We start from the raw sequence: 20,729 nt of genomic DNA on the forward strand, positions 1-20,729 counted from the left end.
CACAAATGGGACGTGCTTGTAAGGGCGACCCGGTCGAGAACAGTGTGTGTGTGTTTGTGTGTGTGGAAAGAATAGGGAAAAGGCATTGTGTGTTAAAGTGTTTTACAAGGGAAGGAGACCAAGAATTGTGGGAGGGGGATGAACTCTCTGCGTTTGGACTATTTTAACAACTAATAGTTTGCATAGTTAAGGGGAAAAGAGAGATGTAGAGACAGTTGTTAACAATGTTATGGAATTGTATTCATCTTCAAAGGACAACATCACATATTAAACCCAATAATTGTTCGTATCTCGACAACAACAATTCAGAACTTTTTACAGAACAGCAGTGACATTTCTCAAATATTTTTTGGACAGAACAAGTTTGAACAAGTAACTATGTTTGTAATTCACTGTCTCAATTCCGCATCCCCCCCGCCTCGACGGCAATAAACACAATGGAGAGTATGGAAAAGGCACTGCGCAAATTATTTCCAATAGTGGAATCCCATTGAGAACCAGAAATCAGAGTAGAAAACATACAGGATACTGTATCACCAGTGCAAATCAAAAACGACTTGTTTGAGTGACATCCCCTCCAGATTGGCACTTCATTGTGTTTTGCAGTCGATGTCCTCTTCATTGGTTCCCTTCAGTTTCTTCACCTCCCGGAGTAGCTCGTGCTCAAAGGTTAATATCTCCTTAGGCTTCTTGTACTGGAAAGGAAAGACAGAATAGGTAATTACCTCTACAGAAACACCTTTCCCTTCCATGTACACCCTGTAGTGTAATGTTTGGCCTGAAGTGGGATAACAGAGGCTCCTTATTCCCTATATAGTGCACTACTTTCAACCAGAGTCGGGCTCAATAGTACGCTATATAGGGAACGGTGCCAATTTGAACAAACGCAAGGAATAAGAAATTGAATAGCACAGAGAAAACGATTATGATAGGTATACACATAAAGTAACGGTCGATCTCTTCATCAGATACTTAGAACAAACGTTAGGATAGCCTACTAACTAATTCAATGATTCGATCCCTTGAGTTCACAGGCATGTTCTGATACAAGTGAGACGAATACAAAAATATAGTTTCAATCTAGTCTCCAGTATCAACTTATAGTTTAGCCTCAAGTTTGCCCATCAGTCTATCAGTCTCTGAATATTGGATATAAGACTTGCAGTGTAAAATCACCCAAGGTGGGATTTGAGAAGTACTGTAGTTGGTTTGTTAGTTGTTGTTGTTGTTGTTGTCAGGAGTACTTACACTGACGATTAACGTGTTATTGGCATGGGTGAAGTTGAGCGCGGAACTATCCAATGGCAGCTGGCTTCGGTCCAGATCAGGAACATTAAACTTCTTGTAGTACCTGCAAAGGATCAACACACCGCAGTGAGAAAGGGTTTCTTGAAGGCAAGAGATCAATATTTTTGTCAACAGTGCCACCTATAGGAGAGCCAGCCTCACTTGCATATGAGGAACTGGAACTAACACCGACAAAAGAAAATAAAGGAAAATATAGGAGGCCTTCTCCATTGTGAAGATGTTACAACTGTAGAAATTATATAGACTTTGAATGTGGCTTTTCAGGCACATGTAGTTAACAATATCTGAAGTGATATAGGCCAGTTTATCAGTAGATTTCTAAGGAGGGGAAACATATCAACTGTATGCATAACTATTACAGCATTTGGGCATGAGAGTGGAATAGAGGCTATTCGGATGTTACTTTTTGTTATTTGTTCGTATGATGCAGCATCGTTGATCAGGCTCCACTGAAATGTTGTAGACCTCTTTGGGGTACGGAAGGTTCGGACTCTCCACAGGAAACTGGTCTTTGTGTCTTTGCGCATAAATACAGGCTGAGGAAATACAACAAAGCATTGTACTGTTAAATGCATACTGTTTATTTATGATTAGTTGAATAGTGAAATGATGAAAATGAAATGAATTCCACGATCGTAAAAGTATTAGTTGACACATTTGGATGAGTGCTGTTGGTGATATTGAACTAGAATCAATTGTCAATTTAGATCATGGCCTGAAACATAATAGATGTAAATATTGTATAATACAACTCACGTTTGAATAGTTTTCTTTGATAACATCTGATTCCAAACAGGCTACAGTAGATGGGACTGGCTCTCCAACTTCTATCTCCCATGGTCCCTGTCCCTTCAAGGTGCTTTTCGAACGCCACTTTCGTACTGCAAAGTAAGAATACATCAGCTGAGTGGAAATAATATAATGCACCGGAAGCAATGTAGCTAATGCAGGATACTTTTTAGAAGATGTCTAATCTGAAACAAGCTTACCAATGAGCTCATCTGTGGTCAAGTCATATTCTTCTGCCATTTCTTTCCCATCTGTAAAGAGATAGTGTATCTTCCTTTTCCCTGGGAAGAGTTTTGCAAAGCACCAATAGAAATTCACTTAAATGTGAACTAGCTAGCTTTCATCTTTGCTAAACAGATTTGCTAGGCAAAGTGAACGTTAGTGTTAGTTAGCAGATAATGCTAGCGAGCTTATAATTGACACTGAAGTCTTACTAGATGAATGCAAGGGTAAATATTGTTATACAAAACACAATAATGATGATAACTTGTCTATATCTCTCTGTTTCACTCACCATCGTGTATTAGAGCGGTTTTCGTGGATGTTTTTAGGAGATCTGACCAGCTCTGCACAGCCATATTGCAAAAAACTGACACTTCCTGAAACATCACGTGTAGCCACGGCAACGGAGGTCATCGTGAAACGTATAATGAAGTTTTCATATTTTTCAACTCCATAATATGTCAAAAACATGTTTACATTTACTCAATAAATAATAAATACTTTTTTAACAATATTTTCTTGAAAAATATTTTACTTTGTCGTGCAAGAACTAAAAATATGTCTATAACGAACCGGAAGTTAGATTATTTTTAAACCATCTGCATTGTAACATTGGTTTGTGTTTTGGTCGTCCAAAGGGGTAAAACATATGTATTTTCAAGAGTTTGTCGACCAATGATATAAATTAGTTTAATAAATATATGACGTAACATATTTCAGTAGAGTGAGTAAATCCCAGCTTTTCAAAACAGTTAAATGCCGTTGTTGTTGTCCGCTTGCTAGCTAATTTAGCTAGTCAGCTAAAGTTAGCCAGCTAGCTAGCCGGTGTCAGTTGTCACATTCTCTTCTATATTTTCCAGGGCTTCCTTTCCCTGGCGAAATGTCTGCCTACGGAATTATGAAAGCTTTCCCCAAAGTGAAGAGAGCAGGGGCACGTGAAGGAAAGGATGTCCCCCCACCAAAGAGGAAGACTGATGAAACTGTACCTGTTACAGGTGTGGCCCGTGTTTGAGAGCATCACATTCGTAATGCTTTTTGGACACATTATGACTGATTGACAGATCTACAAATAATAATGATTTTATGACGCTAGATTTGTAGATCAGTCAGCAGTCGATGTTGAACAAGCCCCGTGTGTAAAACTACTTTTTCACAATCTCATTTCAGGGAGTGCTTTCAGGCGTCACCGTACACATATTACCAGCCGGCATTGGGAATGCCAGATGTCAGATCTTCAGAAACAGATTGTCCAGAATGGAGGCCAAACTGAGTTCCCTCTGTCCCACAGTCACCCATGTAGTAGTGGATGACAGTATGGACTGTGACAGGGCTCTCAGGCTGCTCAAAGTGGACAGGCTGCCCTCTGGAGTTTATCTGTTGAAGTGCACCTGGCTCAGCACCTGCATCAGTGAGCAGACTGCTGGATACAGCAGACTACAGCCTACTCAACCCAGACAAAGACATGGAAACTACAAAGGACGGTGTCAAAGAAGACGTACTCAACAGTATCCCACTTCCAGCCACACAGGACATGAAGCAGCCGATCTCTGATGAAATAAAACCAAATGAGTCAACAGAGACTGTAGGTTGGGCGACCACATAACCATTAACCATAACCCTGTCACTGCATGATAGCTTCTTCTGGCCCTAATCATACACTTCATTACTTCATGTATCCATAGGTCCAAGACACTAAAGAGGAATATGGCGTCTCCCAGAGCGATCTGGAGGCTCTGATCAGTGGCCTGCACCCCAGGCCGAGACCCCAGTACTGCCACTGCCCCTCAGACCCCCAACAGAAGCCTCTCAGGGAAGTGGGTGTGTGCCCAGTCCTCCCAGTCCAAGGTTGACAACCACAACAAGCACATCACAGATAAACTGGAGGTGCTGGCCAAGGCCTACACGCACCAGGGGGACAGATGGAGAGCGCTGGGCTACTCCAAAGCCGTCAGCGCACTCAAGAGCTACCACAAGCCTATCACGTCCTATAAGGTAGGTTATTTAGTCCCATATCTGCATAGTTTGTGATTATGGTCGGCCATTTTGTATTTGTGTCATCATAATTCATTCCTGTCTCTCTATTCACACTATTGCAAACATTGTGAAATGTGTTTGGTTAGTTTACACAACTGCATCCCAAGGTGGGTGCATAAATCGTGTATTGATGGATGCATAAATTGATTGCTGCTGGTTCAATTTCAGGTGGCCAGAAAAGGCCCAGTGCATAAAAAAGTCTGTTGTTTTGTAACATATTGTATAACAGCTAATGAAGTCATTGAGGAAATGCTTCCTTTTAAATCAATGAAAGCTGCGTGTTACGTCAAGCTCAAGAATCGTGTTCATTCTATCTTGTGAATTTAAATAATGAGAAATAGTTGCTTATTGTTGCATATTGCCACAGCTATACACCAATGGTTATTTAACATAGATTTCTGAAGTCACGAAGCTGCTACTACTAGCTAGCTAGCTACATTGACTATGTAGCAACTTGTAAAATTAGAGGATCATTTAGTTCAACTATTAGTACCTGTGAAAAACTGGGCCAAAGCTATTGTACTTATGCATGATCAATTAATATGTATAGTACAGTAGAAAAAATAGAATACAGACACTCCCCCTCTGCTCCTCTCCTCTCTCAAAACAACGTGCTCTGTGTAGCAAGTAAAACATCACATTGATGAGATGCTGATGGAAAAGCAACTTGACGTGTATAGTGGAGTTAAAGTGTGACAATGTGATCAATGTTTTTTCCTGATAGTTGCTTCATTTGTTGAAAACACAAACTACACAGGACCTTCTAATCTGCATGGTTTGACAAGGTTTTTTTAATAACGTTGTGCTGCTGAGTACCGGTGGGGGGAGGCCTGGAGGAAGGGTAGTGCCCCCGTTTCTAACTTAGAGATTTTGTGTTTTTTTATAACACCTATAACTGCCATTTCTTGCAAATATAAATACAAAAATGATAGCAATTAATGTAACACAAATAAAATATGCTGGCACAGCTCCTCTCTTCACCCAGGTTTTTCCCCAAAGAATGGGAGTTTCAGCTTGGTAAATTAGCTAGTAGACCAGTAACAGAGTTCCAAACCACTCTGCCAATAACAGTTGGTTTTCTGTTTTTCCCTCACCACCGTGACAGTCCTTGATAAAATTGCTTAAAAGCTATTTTTGGTTATTTTTGACCATTTGAATGGAAAACTATTACATTAAGGTACATCATTTTTATCCAGAAAGATTTGATATTAGTATTAAAATGGCTGCAGTGGGCCTTCTAACTCCTTGTAATTGACTAAACCATGCCTCAAATTTCAGGAGGCCTGTAAGATCCAGGGCATTGGCAAGAAGATGGCTGACAAGGTCATGGAGATCATGGAGAGTGGGCACCTCCGTAAGATAGATCACTTGGGAGAGGCAGTGCCAGTACTGGAGATGTTCACCAATATCTGGGGGGCAGGGGCCAAAACTGCCCAGCTTTGGTACACACAGGTTAGATGTATTTATCTTGGTTGTCACACAGTCAGTCTCTCTTGTCTGTGTGTGTCCCTCTTTCTTGCTCTCTGATTTTGCATGCAACACATGACTGTGTAAGATTTGTTATTTTTGTATTGTGGAGTGTGCAGTTAATTGTAGTGTTTGATAGTGTGATACAAATTGATTTGACATGAGATGAAAAAATATATATTTACCATCTTAGGGGTTCCGCACTTTGGAGGACATCCGCACCAAGGCCAATCTGAACCACAACCAAATAATTGGACTCAAACACTACGACGACTTTCTGGACCGGATGCCCAGAGAAGAGGCAGCCGCCATTGAAAAAACGGTAATACATCTCCCTCTTATTGTTTCAAGCACCCACATTAAAGGTCAATCAATGTTAAAATGTAACATTCTAACATTATATTAGTTATAGACTAAACAGGCCTCTTCTTCCCACTTCATCTAGTGGGGTTAAGAGAGTTTCTTTAGAAAAGTGTCTCCAGTCCAGTACTCTAACCCCCTTGCGAACAAGAGATCTTGTAAAGTGAAATGCTACGGGACCTCAAAGCCAAGTTCAGATGTTTTAAGTTTGCCAAGGCCCCTAAGCAGACTGTCAGTCCAGTCCTTCTAGCCTGGTCTGTGTGTGATGGAGAAAGCAGACATCCCACTCTCTGTCAGAGTCCTGCCGGCCGCATCCCAAAGGGGGGAAACTCACTCTTAGAAACTTGGCGCATCATATGTCAGCAGATACCAGGGCTGTGTTTCATTCCAGAAAGGTGTTTCCTCCCCCTCTGCCTCCGTTCTCTCCCTTTCATGGATCTGAGATAACTGGGTGGGTGTAAAGCAAAAACTCATCTAGATTACGCCCATAAAGGTAGAGGACTCATCATGGATATAACCTGTTTTAGCATGGACATTGCCATTGAGGGCTTTCACCGCTTTAAATTAGTCAACTGCGTGGGGAGTCCTATGAGTTGGGCGCAATCAGCCAATTAAGAAGAAGAAAATGGACTACTTTAAAATGGGGATTGTTGCATGTATAATGGCACAGATACAAAGATGAGTCCTCTATCTAGCTCTGTGATTTCGCCTTATTGCTTTCACCATTCCAGTCCTATCAGATCTGTGAAGGGGAGGAACGTAATCCTGGAATGAAACGCGGCCCTGGTCACTGGGAGCACCGGGTACAAAGCCAGTTGTTTTCATATAGTATTACTTGGATTTCCCTGTTGCTTTTGTGGCTGCCAGATACAAAGTGCAGATTAGAAAGATGACTATAGCATGTGTCCTTTTGACTTGTGGCTTGTCAAAATAATAGGTAGTGTCGTCAAAATGTATCTGGCCTGCTTGAATACGGCAAATGCTTCCCTGTTGACCGGCAAGGCTTTATGAAAATACACCATTTACTTTTCTAATTTCAAGTAGGTAATATAAATACAACTTGAGGACTTGTCTTGAAGATTCAACACGTGTACAACATGTTATTTTGAGTCCAAATATGAACGAGAAACAAACCAAACGTTCTGTAATATGTTATAATGAAGGCCCCTGAGAGAACATTACTGGGGAAAACTTTGAAACATGGTCTGGAACCCATAACCATTCATGATAAATACATTGTATGCAAAGTGGTCCTCCCCACCACTGGTCTGGGATCCAAGCTGAATTGCTCTTTTTCATAGTTGTTTTTTAACTGAGACAATAGTGAAACACAATAGTGTATCAGAAAAACAATAGTGAAACAACGATTCAATTTGGGCGCCCAGGCTACCCCCACCGCATAATTGACTGTATTTCAAACAAACAAAATGTCCCTGTTCTGTTCGATAGGTGAGAGAGCCCCCACCATGTATTGTATCCCAAACGGTAACATGTTTCACTGTATGTGAAACAAGCTAATTCAGTGTGGTCTAGAGTTGGGCGATTTTATATGATTAAATTGAATGTTGTGATATTTGACATTGATGATGATATATCATGATGTGCAAGATTATACTCTAATTGAGCTTTACGAATCAAAACTGTGCCGTTTTATCAGTTAGGTTGTATCAACATGTTGAAAATGTAGTCTAAATGAACTAATTAAGCCTTATTTTTATTTTTTTGCCATACAATGAATATTTAAAGAGAATACGACTACAATATCGTAAATAAGCACAAACATGGCCCAGACTGGAATAATTCAGTCATTAACCCTTTACACTTGTGGGAATTGGCCTATTTGGATTGGGCTAAATTGAAATGATTCTTACATAAGAAATATGAAAAGCATATGCATAACCATGGTAGCAATTGAATGGGAACAGTTTGGAGATCATGGGGAAATGATTAGACCAAAGGTGAGCACACAACAGTTCACAAGACTGAATCCAAACATTACACTGTTGATTTTATGTGCATTTTACATTTACTGTACTTTTCAGTTGTTGATAACGAAATCTGAAAATACTCTGGATACATTCTGTAACATGATAACACTATCCCTGGAAAACGTTAGGGTAAGTGCAACGTAAGACAAAAAAATTACAAGGGTTTGAGTGAGAGGACGAACTGGTGTCTCCAAGTTGCCACACACCTATCCAAAGTGTGCACAGTTCCTGTATCTGTGCAATTTCAATGCACTTTTATGAAAACGTCTTCAACTATAAGGTACTTTTCTTATATACCTCTCTAGCTGTAACATTGAGAAACTAGAGCAAGTAAACTTGTAGTTGTTTAGTTTAAAACACAACCTTGCATTCCCGCCATCACACAATTACTGTTGCTGTTTACACAATCCCAAAAGTCTTATAAATCACTGGGTGTAGGTGGGCCTGATTTGAAAGCTTGTTCTATTGCCAACATGACTAGCTAAGTTAATATATACAATCTTACAGTGTTAGGCTTTCACCAGCTCATTCAGAGAAACAGATTGTCATTTTGGTGCGCATAGAAAGGAGTCATGAGTGCATTCAGGTGGCAAATTATCTTCAGAATAAACAAGCATGGGCTCATTCTGTTCAGAACAACTCAGGGTATGACGCCATGTCATCTAGTGATCATAAACGCTGACACTGTACATGCCATGAGTTTTATGATATGGGGATGTGAAGTGCACATTTGGACTCACAGGTGTTTGGCTTGCTTGTGTGACATCAAAGTGGTATTTATTATAATAATCCTCAACGTCTCATCTTTCATAGTACATAGAGTCCTCTTAACTTAAAGTATTTCCCTCACTAAGAGAACAAAAAACATGTGCAAATGTTGCGCAAGTTCTGGGAGAGATGGGGGGCAACTTAACCCGCGCGGTGCTCGAGTTCAGAACGGCTGTCAGTCCAAACCCATACAGCGCTGTGAAGCGCAGAGCCTGAGCTCTGACGTCATGTATAGTTACTGCACAGTTACTACGTCCCAATTTAACCGCTTATTAGTGCCCAAATCTGCCATTTTTAACACGTATATGGGTACAGGTACGAGTGTAAAGGGCTACTAAATCAAAACAATTATTGGATATCGCAAACTGTTACTTTGTTCCTCTCCTGTTGTACATGTACAGTATCTATATGTGAAGGAGGCAGCCCTGTTATTCCATGACAAACTGTAACATATCCCTGTCCTTTCTACTGTATAGGTGAAGGAGGCAGCTCAGTTCCTGGACCCTGGCCTGTTGGCCATGGCCTGTGGTTCGTACCGCCGGGGGAAGGACACATGTGGAGATGTTGGCGTCCTCATCTCTCACCCTGACGGGAAGTCCCACCGGGGTGTCTTTAGCAAAGTGTTACAGAGCCTCCACCAGAGCGGTAGGAGGACACGTCAAATACAGGGCATTTGATTTATTAACTGTCGGTGAATTCCCAACCAATTATAGCTACATTTAATAGTTTCTCTCTTGTATTGACAATTCATCTTCTTTCAACATGATATTATTAATCGTTTATTTTTTCATTTAAAGTATTTAATAGTGGGATAAGCTGAGAGATGGATCATAATTCACTAGGCATGATCGTTTGTGTTTTCTGTTCAAAACATTTTGCTATGGTGTGCCCTAATGAATGCGACCCGGTTCTTGTTCTTTTTTAAAAACATTTTTACTCAGGCTTCTGACGGACGACCTAGTCAGCCATGAGGAGAGTGGCGAGCAGAAGAAGTACATGGGTGTGTGTCGTCTGCCAGGACCTGGCCCGGCTCCACCGCCGCCTCGACGTCATCGTGGTGCCCTACGGCGAGTTCGCCTGCTCCCTCATGTACTTCACCGGCTCGGCACATTTTAACCGCTCTATGAGGGCATTGGCCAAGACAAAACGCATGAGCCTATCAGAGCACTCATTGAACAGCGACGTGTTGAGACAAGGAAGTTTGAAGGTGTATGGGGGGACACCACTACCCACGCTCACTGAGAAGGATGTCTTCACCCATCTGGGAATACCTTTCAGGGAACCTCAGGAAAGAGACTGGTGATGTTGATGTTTTTAACACTGTTGGTATGAGTCGATGCGATGCATAAGTTATATATTTTTCCAGAAAAATGATGATGGTGATAGTGGTGAGGTGAAGATCATGCTTATGTATGCAGATTTCAGACGGTGTCATATCAACATGTCAACTGTGATTTTAGACTTGAATTGTATGATAATCTCATTTTACAGAAGGATAAACACTTAAGATGCATGGTGACTGCTTGGTATGTTTTTATGAAGATAATGGTGATTACAGAAATATTAAACACTACCTTTAACAATCACTTAGGTAATCCTTGTTTTTACAACTTTGTTGTGTTTATTACTATAAAGAATTGAATATTAAACCTCTGTTCTTTTTCATTAATGCCTGTCCTTGCTGTCAAATATTATTGGCTGAGGTAAGCCATAGGTCAGCCTGCAAAGTGAGTGGTGGAGATCAATGCAACCAAACACCCATCACGTTGCGCACATGGAACAAAAGCTGTGACCGAACACGCCACACCCAGCCCGAGCTAGAGTCCCCATTTCGAAGGAACCAATGAGCGGATTTGATGATGCTGAGCTGCGGGGCACTGGTTTATGGCCATTGACATTAATGGGCAAAAGTGGTGAGGGAAGAGCACCCTTCCAAATCCAACAGTAATCTGTGCTGCTCTATCATGTAGTCGACAAGGCAGCATGGTCCAGAAACGTACATCTCTTTTCCATAAAATACTCTGTTTGCATTTTTCAAATTAGTTTTCATTGGGAAGGCAGATAACGTGTTTTTAGCAAAAAGCAATCACCTTTGCATGTGAAACCACAGAATCCTACCCATTGCTCCATGTGTTTAATTACATCACTTTTGTTCTGAGCTGACTTTGCCATGGGCTTTGAACGGGGCACCTGGCTGACAGTTTCAAAACAAATGCAATCAACTTTTACTGTTCATTTGAGAAGGCTGCTGCTCCCTCCCGCTTTCGCCTCAAATATATGTATAAAGACCATAAATGTCTGGTTTTGTTTTCTTGGAAAGCTGTGAGTGCTATTATATGATGCAATATTAGTAATTGTTGCATTTACAATCTATCTAAGTCCTATCAACTGATTTGAGCCAGAGTATGGCTGTGGATTGACTGCATTATTTAAATGGAATGTTGGCATATTGGCAGTTAATTAGCTACATTTATGGAATCATTCCCCTAAAACTAACACGCATACAGTGCAGATAAATTCTTTACATTCATTGTTTTACAGTCTTTTTACCCCCGTTATTTTTACCAGGTAAATTGACTGAGAACACGTTCTAATTTACAGCAACGACCTGGAGAATAGTTACAGGGGAGAGGAGAGGAGAGGAGGGGGATGAATGCACCCTACACAGGGCAGTGTACCCAATCACTGCACTGGGCATTTTTAGACAAGAGTGCCTCCTACTGGCCCTCCAACACCACTTACAGCAGCATCTGGTCTCCCATCCAGGGACAACCCTGCTAAACTTCAGAAGCAAGCCAGCAGTGGTATGCAGGGTGGTATGCTGCTGGCATCTTATCACAGCACTGGTAAACCAAACTATGGTTGAATAACTCCCTAACCAACATGGCTGATCTTTGGACCGTCACAAGAAGGTTCAAACCATTATAGTATTCAAGTTCTACGCTCGGCGTACCCCGGGCCAGGTTAATCGAATTCGCCCAATGTGCCTCCTTGAAATATCAAATTACGCTGTAGCGCATGCGTGGTCTTTCAGTGCGTCAGGTAGAGCCGTAAACTAGTTTGACATTTCGCTAAGATTAGTGAAGTGAACAACACACGTCTACGCTTATGTTTTTACACGAGTCCGGTCGGAGGAATGAACGAGATTTTAGGTGTGGGTCTTAAAATGGGATTGTTTTTGCACGTTGTAGCTGTCAGCCCCTCCGACGCGACATTAGACGAGGTAAGGTTTGGACTCAAGTCTGCCAGGATTTGTTTTTGGTTCGGTTCATGCAGGTTGTTTATTTGGGTATCTAGTAAAGTTGCATATACGGTTAGCTACTGTGTTAGGTACCTAGTTATTCATTTGGCCAGCTGTTTTCCTACACGTTTGCTGGCTAACTAGTCTCGGTTGGGTATAACTTTATAACTTCTAAAGTTCGACCGCTGTAGCTAGCTTTAGCTATCGTGCTAGCTAGCTAGTTGTTCAGTCAGCTATTTAGTTGGCATCACAGGCACTTGCTAGCCAGCGTTGACTGAACTCGACAAAGTATGTGCTGCTTTAGTAACTAACGTTAGCTACATGGGCTACTGTTAGTCACTAACCTTAATAACCTTAGTGTTAAGCAAACGTCTCTAGCCGCACCCATTGACAGATGTCTAATTAAATGGTTGAGTTATCTAATATCTCGCCACATACTAGCACAGCATAATCATCCTACTAGCCAATAAGTCAGTAGCTGTCTTCTTAAAAACAATGATTACTTGATGTTTTGATTATATATTTGCATTGAAACTGCATGTGTAAGTGCTGTTTTTTAAACGGGTTGGCTGTTGTAACGAAAATGATGAGCGTGCATCGATGTGACCGGGAATCTGCGTTATGATTCTGAACAGCCAGCCAGTAACAATGAGGAGATTCGGTACACCTGGCACGGGTAGGCGTGTTTTGCATAATGTAAAAATTGATTGTATTGGTTTTTTAGAATCCCGAGCATGAGCCAGATGCTCCAGTCATAACTCACTTTGAAGTCGGCTCAAATAAACGGCGTAATTAAGAACGTGGTGCGATTTAACATGCGAAGGTGTTCGCTTTTAATAAAAAAAATATGTATCTGCCTTCCCAATAAAACACATTTTCTGGAAAAGTGGCGTATGTTTCTGGACGATTCACCAGGACCGAGCAGCGCAGATTACTATTCCATTTGAGAAAGGAACTCTTCCATCACCGTTATGCCCGTTCACGTCACCGGCCATAGACCGGTGCCCTTGGCTCAGCATAATCGAATCCACCCAATCGCAAGAAGCTGCAATGAAGGGAATCGTGTGTGTCTCGTTTCAGCTAGTGTTATCTTGTTCTTTATATGTGTCTTGTTTTCAGGTGTTTTGACTGATTTCATGTCAATATGTACAAAACAAATGCTTGCTAGCTAACCAACAACTGTAACGATGTATTTGAGACAAGTGCTCGTTGTGCAAATGCATGACTTTTCCAATAAACGTTGCACACGCGTCGATTTTGTTGATAAACAACCAGCCTGCCAATTGATACTGAAACAAAGTTTGATTTATTACACAACATGGCTATTAACAAGATATCAAAGAAATACCATTTAAACGCACAAGGAACATTTATATTGTGTAGTTACAAAACCTTGACAAAATAATGGTATTATGGCCATCACATAACATGTTTATTAGCTCCTTATTAGCTGTAATTTATATGGAATACACTGAAGTTGTTGACGGGGTTCATCATTGTTCATGTCCCTGTAGTCATTAATACAAGAGGTTATCAGTGAAACAGATTAGCTATCGCTGGTCTTAATTCGCAGGTTGACGTTTATTGGGATGAGGCAGAACTGAGCTATTTCCGCTAGATGGACAATATGCAAAGTCAAAATTGATTAAAACACACATGTGTATGACTTTGTGGCTTTGCCAGCTAGTTACCACTCTGCAGAGCTGCCTCCAGAACACAATTCAATCGAAAAACGCTAACCTGCTATTGTGCTTTCAAGACAACTGGAAATGTTTTGGTGTAGAACGACGTCACATGACGTCAGTGATCTTCAGTTCGGAAAGTCGGAGCTCTAGAAAGATGCGAAGTTAGATGACCAATCAAAAATCTTTTTTTGTCCCAGTTGGAAAACATTTTTTTTTGTTCCCATTTGTCTTGAACACACTGAAGTTGGACCTTTTATAGTGCCCATTTGTTTTGAACCTGGCTTAAATTCAGTCCATGTCATGACACACAAAGTCCCCCTCATATATAAGAGCATCGTAAGCATTTTGTTATCATTAGATAATGAAAGATATCCCTGCAAAAGGATCAGATAATTATTACTACAAGTAAAGTTATTTAAGTTATGGCCCATTTTATACAAAGAAATTGATATAGAAGCCAATCACAGCACTCCTTTTGGGTAATTCTCACAACTGGCATTCGACCCCAAAATTATTATATATTCATGTTTATATTTTTCAATATTCATATGTGTAAATTTTTATTAAAGTACCACTTATATTACAGAGCAGGCAGTAAAGCTTTGACACCAATTCTTCCTTTGTAGTGCAGTTTAAACATTATGGAGTCTTAAAGAAGGCTTGGTTAATGCCAAAATGTCACATGTTCCAACTTAAATTCATTATTTCTCAATTATGCTTCAAGATACAAATGTCAAATATACACTGATGGTACAAAATATGAATAACACCTTCCTAATAATGAGTTGCGCAGCCCCTTTTCCCTCAGAACAGCCTCAGTTCGTCTGGGCATGGACTCTACAAGGTGTCAAAGTGTTCCACAGGGATGCTGGCCCATGTTGACTCCAAAACTTCCCACAGTTGTCAAGTTGGCTGGATGTCCTTCTTGATACACACAGGAAACTGTTGAGTGAGGAAAAAATGCAGCAGTGTTGCAGTTCTTGACACAAACCGGTGCGCCTGGCACCTACTACCATACCCCGTTCAAAGGCACTTAAGCCTTTTGTCTTGCACGTTCACCCTCTGAATGGCACACAAATACAATTCATGTCTCAAATCTCTCAGGCTTAAAAGTCCTTCAACCCGTCTCCTCCCATTTTTTTTATCTATACTGATTTGAAGTGGATTTAACAAGTGGCATCAATAAGAGATCAAAGCTTTCACCTGGTCAGTTGATCATGGAAAGTGTTCTTAATGTTTTGTATACTCATCTCCGTCAACAATCCTTCCTCTAAAGGACCCTTCTATGGATAACATTTTGTGAAAATAAAAAAAAAATCATGGTCCTTTTTTGTGAGGAATCACCCACAAGTCTAAAGTTCAATTAACAATGTTTTCTTTATTTCTAGGAAGGGGGCTACAGCCCTCACAGATATCTGAACGTTCTCCCTGTTTGCTGCTACATCATTGAGACTTTCATTTTGTATCTGGCATCTTGCCTTAGTTCTGGGTGACTGAATATGGTCATCAGTTGCTGAGTGGAAGTGCCTATTTTAATCCCAATGTCTTGTTTAACCTCTGGATTTGTCAAGTTCTGTTTGAGAGAAATATTGAGTGACACAATACATTGATTGCATTGTCCTACTTGGTTTTGGCCTAGGCCTACATCAGTCACCCTCATTTTTCAAACTCCCAAACTCTGTAGGCCGAGGCTAACTGACCAGGTATCAAACCCAGGTTGTCCCTACATTGCATTTCAAGACTGCCTTTAGCCCCCCTGTGCTACAGCTTAGACGTGTAGCCTAATATCAGTGTGCAACGACGAGACTTCAGATCTCTTGCAAGGTGGTTACTCTTCACATGGGAGTATTGTTGGCGAACCATCAACCAAAAATAGGCTAGTTCCCTGAGCACGTCCTCTTTTCCCTTTGAAGAGTAGAGCTGAATATCTGTGGTGGTCGAGAATGTTGTTGTTGTTGTCACCACTGTTCTGTTCAGCACGAACTGTCCTACCTTGAACTTTCTTCAGAACACATCTCTTCTACAACACTGTTGCTGTACAGTCCCCTTGCCAGTCAGCTCTGTGTCAGTATTGAATCTGCAAAATAGGAAGTGAACTATGTCGGGGTTCTACACTAACTTTTTCCAGCTACCACCTTTTTCAGTTCGTGGCACCAGCACACGATTTAGTCACACCAAACTTTTAATTAAAAAGAATATAATGGACAATGACCTGGCCGGTGTCCCGTAATGACTGCATTCTGTACAGAACCAGGCTAAAAATGACTCGTCATTTAAATTAGTATGCCCTTGTTCTTTGATATAGACAAATTTACTGTAACAGAAAAGAGACTCGAAATAAAATGCTAAATGTATTTATTGCACATTTCAAAGTGGCATGTGTTCTGTGAAATCCTCTAGAGGGCAGAATTTGAAAAGCGATACTTGATACTGTACCAAAACGATATCACGGCAAAAAAAATACATTTGATGTTCAAAATCCACAACAATTCTTAAAACATATTTGCAGACCATTGTTGAGAGAATTTGTGAAATTTACATGTTTGTATAGTTACCCTTTAATTCAGGTGCTTACCAGCTAGCTGTGTTTCTGCAGCGCACCTGTGATGTTGTTTTTCAAAACAAATGACCACTGGATTGATGCAAATAATCATGATTCTGCCAAGAAGGCATAGGCTACTTTGTAGTTAACTTTTAATTGTCTTTCCATCTACCTGAAAACAGTAAGGGTGTCATTAGCATCGCTAACGGCTACATAAAGTGGTAGACACATATGTCCTACACGTACCACACACAGCAGGGCTTGACATTCAGGTAAATTTGCCAGTGGAACACTGGGCCAATGCCAACTGAAAGCTACTGACTCAAATTAGAGAAATACTGACATGGGTCAAGATCTGACAGGAAATCGAATGTTAAAATCTGCTGCTATTGAAATTTTGCACTTATCATTCATTTGTGGCCTGAGGAAGTAGCCTATACAGGGTTCATACAGACAAATTCAAGGACTTTTGCCAAGCACTTAAAGCTGCAAGATGTACGTTTTTGAGTGACCAGACCAAATTCGCATAGAAATACAATATTTTTGCTTATGGAAAATATTTCTCACAATGGTTTAGATTGAACAATGATTCCCTATAATATACTTATGTCACAAACTGAATTTAGGTGAACTAATAGAATTTTATCAACCAGGACATGCCAGAGTGATTTCTACATGGTGCATCTTTAAATAAGAAATGTGAAGGACCTACATTTGATATTTAATTGTAATAACGTATAGAAAACAATCTATGCAACAAAAAGTGTGCATTACCACTTTTAAGAATAAGGAATTTGGATTATTTTGACCTTCTAAAATATGTCAATAATGTGGGTTTTGCCTGACTAAATAGTCATGTTCCCAACGCACACGCTAATGAAGTCTGGCTTAAATCAACTACCGTAACTTCAATGACTTTTCAAGGACCAAAGAGCATAGACGTAGGGCTCTCCAACTCTGTTCCTGGAGAGCTACTGTAGATTTTCACTCCAACTCTGTTCCTGGAGAGCTACTGTTGTTTTTCACTCCAACTCTGTTCCTGGAGAGCTACTGTAGATTTTCACTCCAACTCCGTTCCTGGAGAGCAAGCTGTAGATTTTCACTCCAACTCCGTTCCTGGAGAGCAAGCTGTAGATTTTCACTCCAACTCCGTTCCTGGAGAGCAAGCTGTAGATTTTCACTCCAACTCGGTTCCTGGAGAGCTACTGTAGATTTTCACTCCAACTCTGTTCCTGGAGAGCTACTGTAGTTTTTTGCTCCAAGCCTAATCTAGTGCACTTGATTGGAATAATTAGCTGGTTGATTAGCTGAATCCGGAATTACCTGGAATTGGAAGTTACCTGGAAGCGAAACATTGAGGAGAGTAGCTTTCCAGGAACAGGGTTGGAGAGCCTTGCTCTAGAGGAAATGTCAGATTTTTAAAGGCAGACTATTCCATGGTGACTGTCGGTCTTGGCACCACGCAACGACCAGCAATTTGAGCTCCGCAAGCTCTCTGCCCCGACAGATTATCTGTGGGCTATATGAGTGTGGTAAATAATCAACATATCGAACAAACGGCTTCGGAAATCCATCTTTTGTTTTTTTTAAAGATCAATTATATAGCCTAGATTAAAATAGCGTTATTAAAAAAAGAATCACTGGCCCAAGCAAGCCACTGAATTGGGCTTCCTAAACCTCCCCTGTAGTTCAAGCCCTGACACACAGACTGGGGCATTTCTGTGCCATTGTTGCCTCTTCAGAAAGCTATATTTCTGCTCAATTACGCATTACTGTTTGAATAAATCATGAAAATAATAAGAAAGCTAATAGTGAACCTAATACTAACGTTACCAGGTAATAAAACATCTCTGATTGTTTTGGCCGCAGTAGGGAACCCTGTATGCAATATGTCAGTCCAAAAGAATGCCTTGCTGGTTGAGTCTTCTTTGCCTGTCATGTAGCTTACGTGAGCAACCCATGCTTCTATTGCAGGCCTGAGAAAGACGCAGTTGGGTTTTCTTTTTCATTTAAGACATTTTGTAGTTTTTAGCGATGTGCCTACTACGAATTTGAAACTAACATGCTTCTTTGCATGAAAAGGTAGAGATCCTTCATAAATAATTTAGCTTAGACACTAGTATACAGCATCAATAGTCTGTCAGTATGGCAGGTTTGTGCGTATTCATGCCAGATCAAATGCTATGTCATATGCACACGGTCAAGAATCCACTTAGTCACTTTTTAGCAGCTGTCCAAGAGAAAAAAATGTTCTGATAGTCGAGCAGTGACACCGGACTGTTCTTGTATGTCTGGTTGTTTCAGCAGCTTCTCATTATGGTCGATTTTACATTTAATTAATGTCTATTATGCCTGTAGGCTCTGGCAGAGTTAGTAACACAATCCACCCATCCCTAATCCCCTACTGTAGTACGAGAAGGGATGGTTGTTCCATCCAGCAGCAGCCTATTGTCGAAGGCTGAGAGACTGAGGAATGTTGTCTGTCGAGATTCTTTGTTAGCTCAATGTCTTGTCTGATACGTCTACTAGGCGATAGAAAATTCAGACGCTCAAAAAACAAGTTTTAATCTCTTAACCTTGGCTTTTTTCATCTCTTAACCTTGGCTTTTTTCATCTCTTAACCTTGGCTTTTTTCATCTCTTAACCTTGGCTTTTTTCATCTCTTAGCCTTGGCTTTTTTCATCTCTTAGCCTTGGCTTTTTTCATCTCTTAGCCTTGGCTTTTTTCATCTCTTAGCCTTGGCTTTTTTCATCTCTTAGCCTTGGCTTTTTTCATCTCTTAGCCTTGGCTTTTTTCATCTCTTAGCCTTGGCTTTTTTCATCTCTTAGCCTTGGCTTTTTTCATCTCTTAGCCTTGGCTTTTTTCATCTCTTAACCTTGGCTTTTTTCATCTCTTAACCTAGGCTTTTTTCATCTCTTAACCTAGGCTTAGGCAATTTGTTGTCCAAATGGTATTCTTACATGGATTTGGCTTTAGTTTTTGTTTCTAGGTCTAGCCTATTGTGCTAAATGGACTGGATCCAACATCCTAGCACAAATACAAAACATCACGTCATAGGCCTAAGGGTTATATCTTTGCACTTCGGTTCTCGACAACAGCCCCTGGGAGCCAGGGAGTTCTTGATCTCCTCTAAAGCCAAAGGTCTCTGACCCGAGACTATTGTGTAATCTCCTCAGCGCAAGAACTGAAAATGCCTCCAAACCAAACGGTAGCCTAGTTTCTCTGCAGTTTTCAGCTTTAACCTGTTTTGTTTTTTTGTGTGATGGGCTTATGCCATGTCATACAATGTAGTTGTATGGTGTAAACAACTTTGTGGGAGGTTGTTAAAAAGATGCACTGTGGAAATGCTCAGACTTTCCTAGTGGAAACGCATAGGCTAGTAGTGTGTGTGAAGTTGATCTGTGGCTGGGCTTCACTATTCCTGTGTTATAACTGTCCTCACTCTGACACACAAACTCCGCCTGCCGCTTTGAATACCGAGGGTGCTTCACTTCTTCATTACCATGCAGTCCTCTACTTCTGGTTGGCAGCTCACACTCCACTGCCGCTTGGACATTTCCTTAGAGAAATCCTTGTCCCCTATTGTGCTTAGTGTGTGTGCTCTTTACTTTTTTCATCTGTGGACTGGAAGGATAACGACCCTTGAGTTGAAAGGACTTGCGCTCCTTGGGATTTAGGGATTTTGGACAGCTATGCCTTTCCAGCTGGAAAGGAACGGGTATGAAAACCTTGGCTAACATTTCTCCTCAGGATTGAACTATAATCTAATCTTGTGTCTGTGTAGCCTGGTAGGGATTGCCTGATAAATCAATATACATTCTGAAGCCGTTTTTGATGAGGCTTCCTTGGCTGTCTTCCTTGTCTGGTTTCTGGTTTTTAGTTCATTTCTTTATCAATGGCTATTCCTGCTGTCCCTTGGAAAGTAGAAACTGAATGATTGAAAGAATGTTTGCATTGCCACTGATTGTTAAGTGTGTCTTGATGTGTCAGGTTCTACAAGCTTCTAATGTAGGCTAACAGGCTAGTTCCTGTTTGACTGGAGGCACATTTAGGCCGTCATCTACGCAAACAAGCAGCTTGTGTCTGTACATTGTGTTTCTTAGGCTAGACTAACTTGGTGTGTTTGTTCCAGTGTGGGCCATGTCCGTCTGTTCACTCTGTTGTATTGGAATGTTGTATGAGGCTGAGGCTACTAGCGCCTGAGTGGTAAGTGATGAGGAAATCTGAGCCGTGACATTCTAGCAGCTTAGCACCCATTTATAAGAGGGATGATGGAGAGGTTCAATACTACCACTTATGTCTGACCTAGTTCTTCCAGACCCTTA

The 20,729-nt window shown here is 40.9% G+C and overlaps 2 pseudogenes; one reads left to right on the plus strand and one right to left on the minus strand.

Moving 5' to 3' along the window:
- Positions 1-215: 215 nt before the first annotated feature.
- On the minus strand, positions 216-2,754 carry LOC124028469 (annotated as a pseudogene).
- A 163-nt stretch (positions 2,755-2,917) lies between these two features.
- On the plus strand, positions 2,918-10,585 carry LOC124028468 (annotated as a pseudogene).
- The last annotated feature ends 10,144 nt before the right edge of the window (positions 10,586-20,729 follow it).

This window comes from Oncorhynchus gorbuscha, unplaced genomic scaffold (assembly GCF_021184085.1).
Source record: "Oncorhynchus gorbuscha isolate QuinsamMale2020 ecotype Even-year unplaced genomic scaffold, OgorEven_v1.0 Un_scaffold_4235, whole genome shotgun sequence".
Classification (NCBI taxonomy): domain Eukaryota; kingdom Metazoa; phylum Chordata; class Actinopteri; order Salmoniformes; family Salmonidae; genus Oncorhynchus; species Oncorhynchus gorbuscha.